At 48.3% G+C, this 9,472-nt stretch overlaps 29 non-coding genes and 10 pseudogenes across 29 annotated transcripts; all 39 read right to left on the bottom strand.

The window, feature by feature from the left end:
- Nucleotides 1-17: 17 nt before the first annotated feature.
- Nucleotides 18-136, bottom strand: LOC135724281 (5S ribosomal RNA). Its single transcript, XR_010523949.2, has one exon. It is a non-coding gene; the product is annotated as a 5S ribosomal RNA (ribosomal RNA).
- A 126-nt stretch (nucleotides 137-262) lies between these two features.
- On the bottom strand, nucleotides 263-381 carry LOC135721915 (5S ribosomal RNA; annotated as a pseudogene).
- A 126-nt stretch (nucleotides 382-507) lies between these two features.
- On the bottom strand, nucleotides 508-626 carry LOC135723692 (5S ribosomal RNA; annotated as a pseudogene).
- A 126-nt stretch (nucleotides 627-752) lies between these two features.
- On the bottom strand, nucleotides 753-871 carry LOC135724647 (5S ribosomal RNA). Its single transcript, XR_010524309.2, has one exon. It is a non-coding gene; the product is annotated as a 5S ribosomal RNA (ribosomal RNA).
- A 126-nt stretch (nucleotides 872-997) lies between these two features.
- LOC135726206 (5S ribosomal RNA) lies at nucleotides 998-1,116 on the bottom strand. The gene has a single exon (XR_012337460.1). It is a non-coding gene; the product is annotated as a 5S ribosomal RNA (ribosomal RNA).
- Nucleotides 1,117-1,241: 125 nt separating this feature from the next.
- On the bottom strand, nucleotides 1,242-1,360 carry LOC135721913 (5S ribosomal RNA; annotated as a pseudogene).
- A 126-nt stretch (nucleotides 1,361-1,486) lies between these two features.
- Nucleotides 1,487-1,605, bottom strand: LOC135721912 (5S ribosomal RNA). The gene has a single exon (XR_010521666.1). It is a non-coding gene; the product is annotated as a 5S ribosomal RNA (ribosomal RNA).
- A 125-nt stretch (nucleotides 1,606-1,730) lies between these two features.
- Nucleotides 1,731-1,849, bottom strand: LOC135721911 (5S ribosomal RNA; annotated as a pseudogene).
- Nucleotides 1,850-1,969: 120 nt separating this feature from the next.
- LOC135721910 (5S ribosomal RNA) lies at nucleotides 1,970-2,088 on the bottom strand. Its single transcript, XR_010521664.2, has one exon. It is a non-coding gene; the product is annotated as a 5S ribosomal RNA (ribosomal RNA).
- A 126-nt stretch (nucleotides 2,089-2,214) lies between these two features.
- Nucleotides 2,215-2,333, bottom strand: LOC135725291 (5S ribosomal RNA). The gene has a single exon (XR_012337459.1). It is a non-coding gene; the product is annotated as a 5S ribosomal RNA (ribosomal RNA).
- Nucleotides 2,334-2,458: 125 nt separating this feature from the next.
- Nucleotides 2,459-2,577, bottom strand: LOC135721909 (5S ribosomal RNA). The gene has a single exon (XR_010521663.2). It is a non-coding gene; the product is annotated as a 5S ribosomal RNA (ribosomal RNA).
- Nucleotides 2,578-2,697: 120 nt separating this feature from the next.
- LOC135726499 (5S ribosomal RNA) lies at nucleotides 2,698-2,816 on the bottom strand. Its single transcript, XR_012337621.1, has one exon. It is a non-coding gene; the product is annotated as a 5S ribosomal RNA (ribosomal RNA).
- Nucleotides 2,817-2,942: 126 nt separating this feature from the next.
- Nucleotides 2,943-3,061, bottom strand: LOC135724645 (5S ribosomal RNA; annotated as a pseudogene).
- A 126-nt stretch (nucleotides 3,062-3,187) lies between these two features.
- On the bottom strand, nucleotides 3,188-3,306 carry LOC135721908 (5S ribosomal RNA). Its single transcript, XR_010521662.1, has one exon. It is a non-coding gene; the product is annotated as a 5S ribosomal RNA (ribosomal RNA).
- A 125-nt stretch (nucleotides 3,307-3,431) lies between these two features.
- Nucleotides 3,432-3,550, bottom strand: LOC135726070 (5S ribosomal RNA). The gene has a single exon (XR_012337458.1). It is a non-coding gene; the product is annotated as a 5S ribosomal RNA (ribosomal RNA).
- Nucleotides 3,551-3,675: 125 nt separating this feature from the next.
- On the bottom strand, nucleotides 3,676-3,794 carry LOC135725759 (5S ribosomal RNA). The gene has a single exon (XR_012337464.1). It is a non-coding gene; the product is annotated as a 5S ribosomal RNA (ribosomal RNA).
- Nucleotides 3,795-3,920: 126 nt separating this feature from the next.
- Nucleotides 3,921-4,039, bottom strand: LOC135721907 (5S ribosomal RNA). Its single transcript, XR_010521661.2, has one exon. It is a non-coding gene; the product is annotated as a 5S ribosomal RNA (ribosomal RNA).
- A 125-nt stretch (nucleotides 4,040-4,164) lies between these two features.
- Nucleotides 4,165-4,283, bottom strand: LOC135723827 (5S ribosomal RNA). The gene has a single exon (XR_010523512.2). It is a non-coding gene; the product is annotated as a 5S ribosomal RNA (ribosomal RNA).
- Nucleotides 4,284-4,408: 125 nt separating this feature from the next.
- LOC135721905 (5S ribosomal RNA) lies at nucleotides 4,409-4,527 on the bottom strand (annotated as a pseudogene).
- A 126-nt stretch (nucleotides 4,528-4,653) lies between these two features.
- Nucleotides 4,654-4,772, bottom strand: LOC135725064 (5S ribosomal RNA). The gene has a single exon (XR_010524716.2). It is a non-coding gene; the product is annotated as a 5S ribosomal RNA (ribosomal RNA).
- Nucleotides 4,773-4,897: 125 nt separating this feature from the next.
- On the bottom strand, nucleotides 4,898-5,016 carry LOC135721904 (5S ribosomal RNA; annotated as a pseudogene).
- A 120-nt stretch (nucleotides 5,017-5,136) lies between these two features.
- Nucleotides 5,137-5,255, bottom strand: LOC135721903 (5S ribosomal RNA; annotated as a pseudogene).
- A 120-nt stretch (nucleotides 5,256-5,375) lies between these two features.
- On the bottom strand, nucleotides 5,376-5,494 carry LOC135721902 (5S ribosomal RNA). Its single transcript, XR_010521656.2, has one exon. It is a non-coding gene; the product is annotated as a 5S ribosomal RNA (ribosomal RNA).
- Nucleotides 5,495-5,619: 125 nt separating this feature from the next.
- Nucleotides 5,620-5,738, bottom strand: LOC135726498 (5S ribosomal RNA; annotated as a pseudogene).
- A 126-nt stretch (nucleotides 5,739-5,864) lies between these two features.
- LOC135724644 (5S ribosomal RNA) lies at nucleotides 5,865-5,983 on the bottom strand. Its single transcript, XR_010524306.2, has one exon. It is a non-coding gene; the product is annotated as a 5S ribosomal RNA (ribosomal RNA).
- A 125-nt stretch (nucleotides 5,984-6,108) lies between these two features.
- LOC135721901 (5S ribosomal RNA) lies at nucleotides 6,109-6,227 on the bottom strand. The gene has a single exon (XR_010521655.1). It is a non-coding gene; the product is annotated as a 5S ribosomal RNA (ribosomal RNA).
- A 125-nt stretch (nucleotides 6,228-6,352) lies between these two features.
- LOC135723691 (5S ribosomal RNA) lies at nucleotides 6,353-6,471 on the bottom strand. Its single transcript, XR_010523382.2, has one exon. It is a non-coding gene; the product is annotated as a 5S ribosomal RNA (ribosomal RNA).
- Nucleotides 6,472-6,596: 125 nt separating this feature from the next.
- LOC135724643 (5S ribosomal RNA) lies at nucleotides 6,597-6,715 on the bottom strand. Its single transcript, XR_010524305.2, has one exon. It is a non-coding gene; the product is annotated as a 5S ribosomal RNA (ribosomal RNA).
- A 126-nt stretch (nucleotides 6,716-6,841) lies between these two features.
- Nucleotides 6,842-6,960, bottom strand: LOC135726204 (5S ribosomal RNA). Its single transcript, XR_012337457.1, has one exon. It is a non-coding gene; the product is annotated as a 5S ribosomal RNA (ribosomal RNA).
- A 124-nt stretch (nucleotides 6,961-7,084) lies between these two features.
- Nucleotides 7,085-7,203, bottom strand: LOC135727051 (5S ribosomal RNA). The gene has a single exon (XR_010525132.2). It is a non-coding gene; the product is annotated as a 5S ribosomal RNA (ribosomal RNA).
- A 126-nt stretch (nucleotides 7,204-7,329) lies between these two features.
- Nucleotides 7,330-7,448, bottom strand: LOC135727050 (5S ribosomal RNA). The gene has a single exon (XR_010525131.1). It is a non-coding gene; the product is annotated as a 5S ribosomal RNA (ribosomal RNA).
- A 125-nt stretch (nucleotides 7,449-7,573) lies between these two features.
- On the bottom strand, nucleotides 7,574-7,692 carry LOC135727049 (5S ribosomal RNA). Its single transcript, XR_010525130.2, has one exon. It is a non-coding gene; the product is annotated as a 5S ribosomal RNA (ribosomal RNA).
- A 127-nt stretch (nucleotides 7,693-7,819) lies between these two features.
- On the bottom strand, nucleotides 7,820-7,938 carry LOC135727048 (5S ribosomal RNA). Its single transcript, XR_010525129.1, has one exon. It is a non-coding gene; the product is annotated as a 5S ribosomal RNA (ribosomal RNA).
- Nucleotides 7,939-8,063: 125 nt separating this feature from the next.
- On the bottom strand, nucleotides 8,064-8,182 carry LOC135725289 (5S ribosomal RNA). Its single transcript, XR_012337456.1, has one exon. It is a non-coding gene; the product is annotated as a 5S ribosomal RNA (ribosomal RNA).
- Nucleotides 8,183-8,308: 126 nt separating this feature from the next.
- Nucleotides 8,309-8,427, bottom strand: LOC135727047 (5S ribosomal RNA). The gene has a single exon (XR_010525128.1). It is a non-coding gene; the product is annotated as a 5S ribosomal RNA (ribosomal RNA).
- A 125-nt stretch (nucleotides 8,428-8,552) lies between these two features.
- LOC135726497 (5S ribosomal RNA) lies at nucleotides 8,553-8,671 on the bottom strand (annotated as a pseudogene).
- A 120-nt stretch (nucleotides 8,672-8,791) lies between these two features.
- LOC135724642 (5S ribosomal RNA) lies at nucleotides 8,792-8,910 on the bottom strand. Its single transcript, XR_010524304.1, has one exon. It is a non-coding gene; the product is annotated as a 5S ribosomal RNA (ribosomal RNA).
- A 126-nt stretch (nucleotides 8,911-9,036) lies between these two features.
- Nucleotides 9,037-9,155, bottom strand: LOC135727044 (5S ribosomal RNA). Its single transcript, XR_010525125.1, has one exon. It is a non-coding gene; the product is annotated as a 5S ribosomal RNA (ribosomal RNA).
- A 125-nt stretch (nucleotides 9,156-9,280) lies between these two features.
- LOC135726068 (5S ribosomal RNA) lies at nucleotides 9,281-9,399 on the bottom strand. The gene has a single exon (XR_012337570.1). It is a non-coding gene; the product is annotated as a 5S ribosomal RNA (ribosomal RNA).
- Between the last annotated feature and the right edge of the window lie 73 nt (nucleotides 9,400-9,472).

The raw sequence follows: 9,472 nt of genomic DNA, 5'->3' as shown, positions 1-9,472 counted from the left end.
ATAATTAATTAATTTAATTCTTACAGCACCAGGTATTCCCAGGCGGTCTCCCATCCAAGTACTAACCAGGCCCGACCCTGCTTGGCTTCCGAGATCAGACGAGAGCGGGCGTGCTCAGGGTGGTGTGGCCGTAAACGAGTGCTGACTCGATTCGAGAGACACTTCAAGGCTAATGTGGCAACGCAATGACATCGGTAAATGGTTACAGAAAGGACGCATTCATGGGAAAAAATGACATAAAAAAAATAATTAATCAATTAAATTATTACAGCATCTGGTATTCCCAGGCGGTCTCCCATCCAAGTACTAACCAGGCCCGACCCTGCTTGGCTTCCGAGATCAGACGAGAGCGGGCGTGCTCAGGGTGGTGTGGCCGTAAACGAGTGCTGACTCGATTCGAGAGACACTTCAAGGCTAATGTGGCAACGCAATGACATCGGTAAATGGTTACAGAAAGGACGCATTCATGGGAAAAAATGACATAAAAAAAATAATTAATCAATTAAATTATTACAGCATCTGGTATTCCCAGGCGGTCTCCCATCCAAGTACTAACCAGGCCCGACCCTGCTTGGCTTCCGAGATCAGACGAGAGCGGGCGTGCTCAGGGTGGTGTGGCCGTAAACGAGTGCTGACCCGATTCGAGAGACACTTCAAGGCTAATGTGGCAACGCAATGACATCGGTAAATGGTTACAGAAAGGACGCATTCATGGGAAAAAATGACATAAAAAAAATAATTAATTAATTAAATGCTTACAGCACCTGGTATTCCCAGGCGGTCTCCCATCCAAGTACTAACCAGGCCCGACCCTGCTTGGCTTCCGAGATCAGACGAGAGCGGGCGTGCTCAGGGTGGTGTGGCCGTAAGCGAGTGCTGACTCGATTCGAGAGACACTTCAAGGCTAATGTGGCAACGCAATGACATCGGTAAATGGTTACAGAAAGGACGCATTCATGGGAAAAAATGACATAAAAAAAATTATTAATTAATTAAATGCTTACAGCACCTGGTATTCCCAGGCGGTCTCCCATCCAAGTACTAACCAGGCCCGACCCTGCTTGGCTTCCGAGATCAGACGAGAGCGGGCGTGCTCAGGGTGGTGTGGCCGTAAGCGAGTGCCGACTCGAATCGACAGACACTTCAAGACTTATGTGGCAACGCCATGACATCAGTGAACGCTTACAGAAAGAACGCATTCATGGGAAAAAATGACATAAATAAATATTTAATTAATTAAATGCTTACAGCACCTGGTATTCCCAGGCAATCTCCCATCCAAGTACTAACCAGGCCCGACCCTGCTTGGCTTCCGAGATCAGACGAGAGCGGGCGTGCTCAGGGTGGTGTGGCCGTAAGCGAGTGCTGACTCGATTCGAGAGACACTTCAAGGCTAATGTGGCAACGCAATGACATCGGTAAATGGTTACAGAAAGGACGCATTCATGGGAAAAAATGACATAAAAAAAATTATTAATTAATTAAATGCTTACAGCACCTGGTATTCCCAGGCGGTCTCCCATCCAAGTACTAACCAGGCCCGACCCTGCTTGGCTTCCGAGATCAGACGAGAGCGGGCGTGCTCAGGGTGGTGTGGCCGTAAGCGAGTGCAGACTTGATTCGAGAGACACTTCAAAACTAATGTGGCAACGCCATGCCATGGGAGAACGCTTACAGAAAGGACGCATTCATGGGAAAAAATGACATAAAAAAATAATTAATTAATTAAATGCTTAGAGCACCTGGTATTCCCAGGCGGTCTCCCATCCAAGTACTAACCAGGCCCGACCCTGCTTGGCTTACGAGATCAGACGAGAGCGGGCGTGCTCAGGGTGGCGTGGCCGTAAGCGAGTGCTGACTTGATTCGAGAGACACTTCAAAACTAATGTGGCAACGCCATGCCATGGGAGAACGCTTACAGAAAGGACGCATTCATGGGAAAAATGACATAAATAATTAATTAATTTAATTCTTACAGCACCAGGTATTCCCAGGCGGTCTCCCATCCAAGTACTAACCAGGCCCGACCCTGCTTGGCTTCCGAGATCAGACGAGAGCGGGCGTGCTCAGGGTGGTGTGGCCGTAAACGAGTGCTGACTCGATTCGAGAGACACTTCAAGGCTAATGTGGCAACGCAATGACATCGGTAAATGGTTACAGAAAGGACGCATTCATGGGAAAAAATGACATAAAAAAAATAATTAATTAATTAAATGCTTACAGCACCTGGTATTCCCAGGCGGTCTCCCATCCAAGTACTAACCAGGCCCGACCCTGCTTGGCTTCCGAGATCAGACGAGAGCGGGCGTGCTCAGGGTGGTGTGGCCGTAAGCGAGTGCTGACTCGATTCGAGAGACACTTCAAGGCTAATGTGGCAACGCAATGACATCGGTAAATGGTTACAGAAAGGACGCATTCATGGGAAAATATGACATAAATAAATATTTAATTAATTAAATGCTTACAGCACCTGGTATTCCCAGGCGGTCTCCCATCCAAGTACTAACCAGGCCCGACCCTGCTTGGCTTCCGAGATCAGACGAGAGCGGGCGTGCTCAGGGTGGCGTGGCCGTAAGCGAGTGCTGACTTGATTCGAGAGACACTTCAAAACTAATGTGGCAACGCCATGCCATGGGAGAACGCTTACAGAAAGGACGCATTCATGGGAAAAATGACATAAATAATTAATTAATTTAATTCTTACAGCACCAGGTATTCCCAGGCGGTCTCCCATCCAAGTACTAACCAGGCCCGACCCTGCTTGGCTTCCGAGATCAGACGAGAGCGGGCGTGCTCAGGGTGGTGTGGCCGTAAACGAGTGCTGACTCGATTCGAGAGACACTTCAAGGCTAATGTGGCAACGCAATGACATCGGTAAATGGTTACAGAAAGGACGCATTCATGGGAAAAAATGACATAAAAAAAATAATTAATCAATTAAATTATTACAGCATCTGGTATTCCCAGGCGGTCTCCCATCCAAGTACTAACCAGGCCCGACCCTGCTTGGCTTCCGAGATCAGACGAGAGCGGGCGTGCTCAGGGTGGTGTGGCCGTAAACGAGTGCTGACCCGATTCGAGAGACACTTCAAGGCTAATGTGGCAACGCAATGACATCGGTAAATGGTTACAGAAAGGACGCATTCATGGGAAAAAATGACATAAAAAAAATAATTAATTAATTAAATGCTTACAGCACCTGGTATTCCCAGGCGGTCTCCCATCCAAGTACTAACCAGGCCCGACCCTGCTTGGCTTCCGAGATCAGACGAGAGCGGGCGTGCTCAGGGTGGTGTGGCCGTAAGCGAGTGCTGACTCGCTTCGATAGACACTTCAAGACTTATGTGGCAACGCCATGACATCAGTGAACGCTTACAGAAAGATCGCATTCATGGGAAAAAATGACATAAAAAAATAATTAATTAATTAAATGCTTACAGCACCTGGTATTCCCAGGCGGTCTCCCATCCAAGTACTAACCAGGCCCGACCCTGCTTGGCTTCCGAGATCAGACGAGAGCGGGCGTGCTCAGGGTGGTGTGGCCGTAAGCGAGTGCTGACTCGATTCGAGAGACACTTCAAGGCTAATGTGGCAACGCAATGACATCGGTAAATGGTTACAGAAAGGACGCATTCATGGGAAAAAATGACATAAAAAAATAATTAATTAATTAAAGGCTTACAGCACCTGGTATTCCCAGGCGGTCTCCCATCCAAGTACTAACCAGGCCCGACCCTGCTTGGCTTCCGAGATCAGACGAGAGCGGGCGTGCTCAGGGTGGTGTGGCCGTAAGCGAGTGCTGACTCGATTCGAGAGACACTTCAAGGCTAATGTGGCAACGCAATGACATCGGTAAATGGTTACAGAAAGGACGCATTCATGGGAAAAAATGACATAAAAAAAATTATTAATTAATTAAATGCTTACAGCACCTGGTATTCCCAGGCGGTCTCCCATCCAAGTACTAACCAGGCCCGACCCTGCTTGGCTTCCGAGATCAGACGAGAGCGGGCGTGCTCATGGTGGTGTGGCCGTAAGCGAGTGCAGACTTGATTCGAGAGACACTTCAAAACTAATGTGGCAACGCCATGCCATGGGAGAACGCTTACAGAAAGGACGCATTCATGGGAAAATATGACATAAATAAATATTTAATTAATTAAATGCTTACAGCACCTGGTATTCCCAGGCGGTCTCCCATCCAAGTACTAACCAGGCCCGACCCTGCTTGGCTTCCGAGATCAGACGAGAGCGGGCGTGCTCAGGGTGGTGTGGCCGTAAGCGAGTGCCGACTCGAATCGACAGACACTTCAAGACTTATGTGGCAACGCCATGACATCAGTGAACGCTTACAGAAAGAACGCATTCATGGGAAAAAATGACATAAATAAATATTTAATTAATTAAATGCTTACAGCACCTGGTATTCCCAGGCAATCTCCCATCCAAGTACTAACCAGGCCCGACCCTGCTTGGCTTCCGAGATCAGACGAGAGCGGGCGTGCTCAGGGTGGTGTGGCCGTAAGCGAGTGCTGACTCGATTCGAGAGACACTTCAAGGCTAATGTGGCAACGCAATGACATCGGTAAATGGTTACAGAAAGGACGCATTCATGGGAAAAAATGACATAAAAAAAATTATTAATTAATTAAATGCTTACAGCACCTGGTATTCCCAGGCGGTCTCCCATCCAAGTACTAACCAGGCCCGACCCTGCTTGGCTTCCGAGATCAGACGAGAGCGGGCGTGCTCAGGGTGGTGTGGCCGTAAGCGAGTGCAGACTTGATTCGAGAGACACTTCAAAACTAATGTGGCAACGCCATGCCATGGGAGAACGCTTACAGAAAGGACGCATTCATGGGAAAAAATGACATAAAAAAATAATTAATTAATTAAATGCTTAGAGCACCTGGTATTCCCAGGCGGTCTCCCATCCAAGTACTAACCAGGCCCGACCCTGCTTGGCTTACGAGATCAGACGAGAGCGGGCGTGCTCAGGGTGGCGTGGCCGTAAGCGAGTGCTGACTTGATTCGAGAGACACTTCAAAACTAATGTGGCAACGCCATGCCATGGGAGAACGCTTACAGAAAGGACGCATTCATGGGAAAAATGACATAAATAATTAATTAATTTAATTCTTACAGCACCAGGTATTCCCAGGCGGTCTCCCATCCAAGTACTAACCAGGCCCGACCCTGCTTGGCTTCCGAGATCAGACGAGAGCGGGCGTGCTCAGGGTGGCGTGGCCGTAAGCGAGTGCTGACTTGATTCGAGAGACACTTCAAAACTAATGTGGCAACGCCATGCCATGGGAGAACGCTTACAGAAAGGACGCATTCATGGGAAAAATGACATAAATAATTAATTAATTTAATTCTTACAGCACCAGGTATTCCCAGGCGGTCTCCCATCCAAGTACTAACCAGGCCCGACCCTGCTTGGCTTCCGAGATCAGACGAGAGCGGGCGTGCTCAGGGTGGTGTGGCCGTAAACGAGTGCTGACTCGATTCGAGAGACACTTCAAGGCTAATGTGGCAACGCAATGACATCGGTAAATGGTTACAGAAAGGACGCATTCATGGGAAAAAATGACATAAAAAAATAATTAATCAATTAAATTATTACAGCATCTGGTATTCCCAGGCGGTCTCCCATCCAAGTACTAACCAGGCCCGACCCTGCTTGGCTTCCGAGATCAGACGAGAGCGGGCGTGCTCAGGGTGGTGTGGCCGTAAACGAGTGCTGACCCGATTCGAGAGACACTTCAAGGCTAATGTGGCAACGCAATGACATCGGTAAATGGTTACAGAAAGGACGCATTCATGGGAAAAAATGACATAAAAAAAATAATTAATTAATTAAATGCTTACAGCACCTGGTATTCCCAGGCGGTCTCCCATCCAAGTACTAACCAGGCCCGACCCTGCTTGGCTTCCGAGATCAGACGAGAGCAGGCGTGCTCAGGGTGGTGTGGCCGTAAGCGAGTGCTGACTCGCTTCGATAGACACTTCAAGACTTATGTGGCAACGCCATGACATCAGTGAACGCTTACAGAAAGATCGCATTCATGGGAAAAAATGACATAAAAAAATAATTAATTAATTAAATGCTTACAGCACCTGGTATTCCCAGGCGGTCTCCCATCCAAGTACTAACCAGGCCCGACCCTGCTTGGCTTCCGAGATCAGACGAGAGCGGGCGTGCTCAGGGTGGTGTGGCCGTAAGCGAGTGCTGACTCGATTCGAGAGACACTTCAAGGCTAATGTGGCAACGCAATGACATCGGTAAATGGTTACAGAAAGGACGCATTCATGGGAAAATATGACATAAATAAATATTTAATTAATTAAATGCTTACAGCACCTGGTATTCCCAGGCGGTCTCCCATCCAAGTACTAACCAGGCCCGACCCTGCTTGGCTTCCGAGATCAGACGAGAGCGGGCGTGCTTAGGGTGGTGTGGCCGTAAGCGAGTGCTGACTCGCTTCGATAGACACTTCAAGACTTATGTGGCAACGCCATGACATCGGTGAACACTTACAGAAAGATCGCATTCATGGGAAAAAATGACATTAAAAAATAATTAATTAATTAAATGCTTACAGCACCTGGTATTCCCAGGCGGTCTCCCATCCAAGTACTAACCAGGCCCGACCCTGCTTGGCTTACGAGATCAGACGAGAACGGGCGTGCTCAGGGTGGTGTGGCCGTAAGCGAGTGCTGACTCGATTCGAGAGACACTTCAAGGCTAATGTGGCAACGCAATGACATCGGTAAATGGTTACAGAAAGGACGCATTCATGGGAAAAAATGACATAAAAAAAATAATTAATTAATTAAATGCTTACAGCACCTGGTATTCCCAGGCGGTCTCCCATCCAAGTACTAACCAGGCCCGACCCTGCTTGGCTTCCGAGATCAGACGAGAGCGGGCGTGCTCAGGGTGGTGTGGCCGTAAGCGAGTGCTGACTCGCTTCGATAGACACTTCAAGACTTATGTGGCAACGCCATGACATCAGTGAACGCTTACAGAAAGGTCGCATTCATGGGAAAAAATGACATAAAAAATAATTAATTAATTAAATGCTTACAGCACCTGGTATTCCCAGGCGGTCTCCCATTCAAGTACTAACCAGGCCCGACCCTGCTTGGCTTCCGAGATCAGACGAGAGCGGGCATGCTCAGGGTGGTGTGGCCGTAAGCGAGTGCTGACTCGATTCGAGAGACACTTCAAGGCTAATGTGGCAACGCAATGACATCGGTAAATGGTTACAGAAAGGACGCATTCATGGGAAAAAATGACATAAAAAAAATTATTAATTAATTAAATGCTTACAGCACCTGGTATTCCCAGGCGGTCTCCCATCCAAGTACTAACCAGGCCCGACCCTGCTTGGCTTCCGAGATCAGACGAGAGCGGGCGTGCTCAGGGTGGTGTGGCCGTAAGCGAGTGCAGACTTGATTCGAGAGACACTTCAAAACTAATGTGGCAACGCCATGCCATGGGAGAACGCGTACAGAAAGGACGCATTCATGGGAAAAAATGACATAAAAAAATAATTAATTAATTAAATGCTTAGAGCACCTGGTTTTCCCAGGCGGTCTCCCATCCAAGTACTAACCAGGCCCGACCCTGCTTGGCTTCCGAGATCAGACGAGAACGGGCGTGCTCAGGGTGGTGTGGCCGTAAGCGAGTGCTGACTCGATTCGAGAGACACTTCAAGGCTAATGTGGCAACGCAATGACATCGGTAAATGGTTACAGAAAGGACGCATTCATGGGAAAAAATGACATAAAAAAAAATTATTAATTAATTAAATGCTTACAGCACCTGGTATTCCCAGGCGGTCTCCCATCCAAGTACTAACCAGGCCCGACCCTGCTTGGCTTCCGAGATCAGACGAGAGCGGGCGTGCTCAGGGTGGTGTGGCCGTAAGCGAGTGCTGACTCGCTTCGATAGACACTTCAAGACTTATGTGGCAACGCCATGACATCAGTGAACGCTTACAGAAAGGTCGCATTCATGGGAAAAAATGACATAAAAAAATATTTAATTAATTAAATGCTTACAGCACCTGGTATTCCCAGGCGGTCTCCCATCCAAGTACTAACCAGGCCCGACCCTGCTTGGCTTCCGAGATCAGACGAGAGCGGGCGTGCTCAGGGTGGTGTGGCCGTAAGCGAGTGCTGACTCGATTCGAGAGACACTTCAAGGCTAATGTGGCAACGCAATGACATCGGTAAATGGTTACAGAAAGGACGCATTCATGGGAAAAAATGACATAAAAAAAATTATTAATTAATTAAATGCTTACAGCACCTGGTATTCCCAGGCGGTCTCCCATCCAAGTACTAACCAGGCCCGACCCTGCTTGGCTTCCGAGATCAGACGAGAGCGGGCGTGCTCAGGGTGGTGTGGCCGTAAGCGAGTGCAGACTTGATTCGAGAGACACTTCAAAACTAATGTGGCAACGCCATGCCATGGGAGAACGCTTACAGAAAGGACGCATTCATGGGAAAAAATGACATAAAAAAATAATTAATTAATTAAATGCTTAGAGCACCTGGTATTCCCAGGCGGTCTCCCATCCAAGTACTAACCAGGCCCGACCCTGCTTGGCTTACGAGATCAGACGAGAGCGGGCGTGCTCAGGGTGGCGTGGCCGTAAGCGAGTGCTGACTTGATTCGAGAGACACTTCAAAACTAATGTGGCAACGCCATGCCATGGGAGAACGCTTACAGAAAGGACGCATTCATGGGAAAAATGACATAAATAATTAATTAATTTAATTCTTACAGCACCAGGTATTCCCAGGCGGTCTCCCATCCAAGTACTAACCAGGCCCGACCCTGCTTGGCTTCCGAGATCAGACGAGAGCGGGCGTGCTCAGGGTGGTGTGGCCGTAAACGAGTGCTGACTCGATTCGAGAGACACTTCAAGGCTAATGTGGCAACGCAATGACATCGGTAAATGGTTACAGAAAGGACGCATTCATGGGAAAAAATGACATAAAAAAAATAATTAATTAATTAAATGCTTACAGCACCTGGTATTCCCAGGCGGTCTCCCATCCAAGTACTAACCAGGCCCGACCCTGCTTGGCTTCCGAGATCAGACGAGAGCGGGCGTGCTCAGGGTGGTGTGGCCGTAAGCGAGTGCTGACTCGATTCGAGAGACACTTCAAGGCTAATGTGGCAACGCAATGACATCGGTAAATGGTTACAGAAAGGACGCATTCATGGGAAAATATGACATAAATAAATATTTAATTAATTAAATGCTTACAGCACCTGGTATTCCCAGGCGGTCTCCCATCCAAGTACTAACCAGGCCCGACCCTGCTTGGCTTCCGAGATCAGACGAGAGCGGGCGTGCTCAGGGTGGCGTGGCCGTAAGCGAGTGCTGACTTGATTCGAGAGACACTTCAAAACTAATGTGGCAACGCCATGCCATGGGAGAACGCTTACAGA

This window comes from Paramisgurnus dabryanus, chromosome 9 (assembly GCF_030506205.2).
Source record: "Paramisgurnus dabryanus chromosome 9, PD_genome_1.1, whole genome shotgun sequence".
Classification (NCBI taxonomy): Eukaryota; Metazoa; Chordata; class Actinopteri; order Cypriniformes; family Cobitidae; genus Paramisgurnus; species Paramisgurnus dabryanus.
This window is presented reverse-complemented; position numbering and strand designations above follow the sequence as displayed.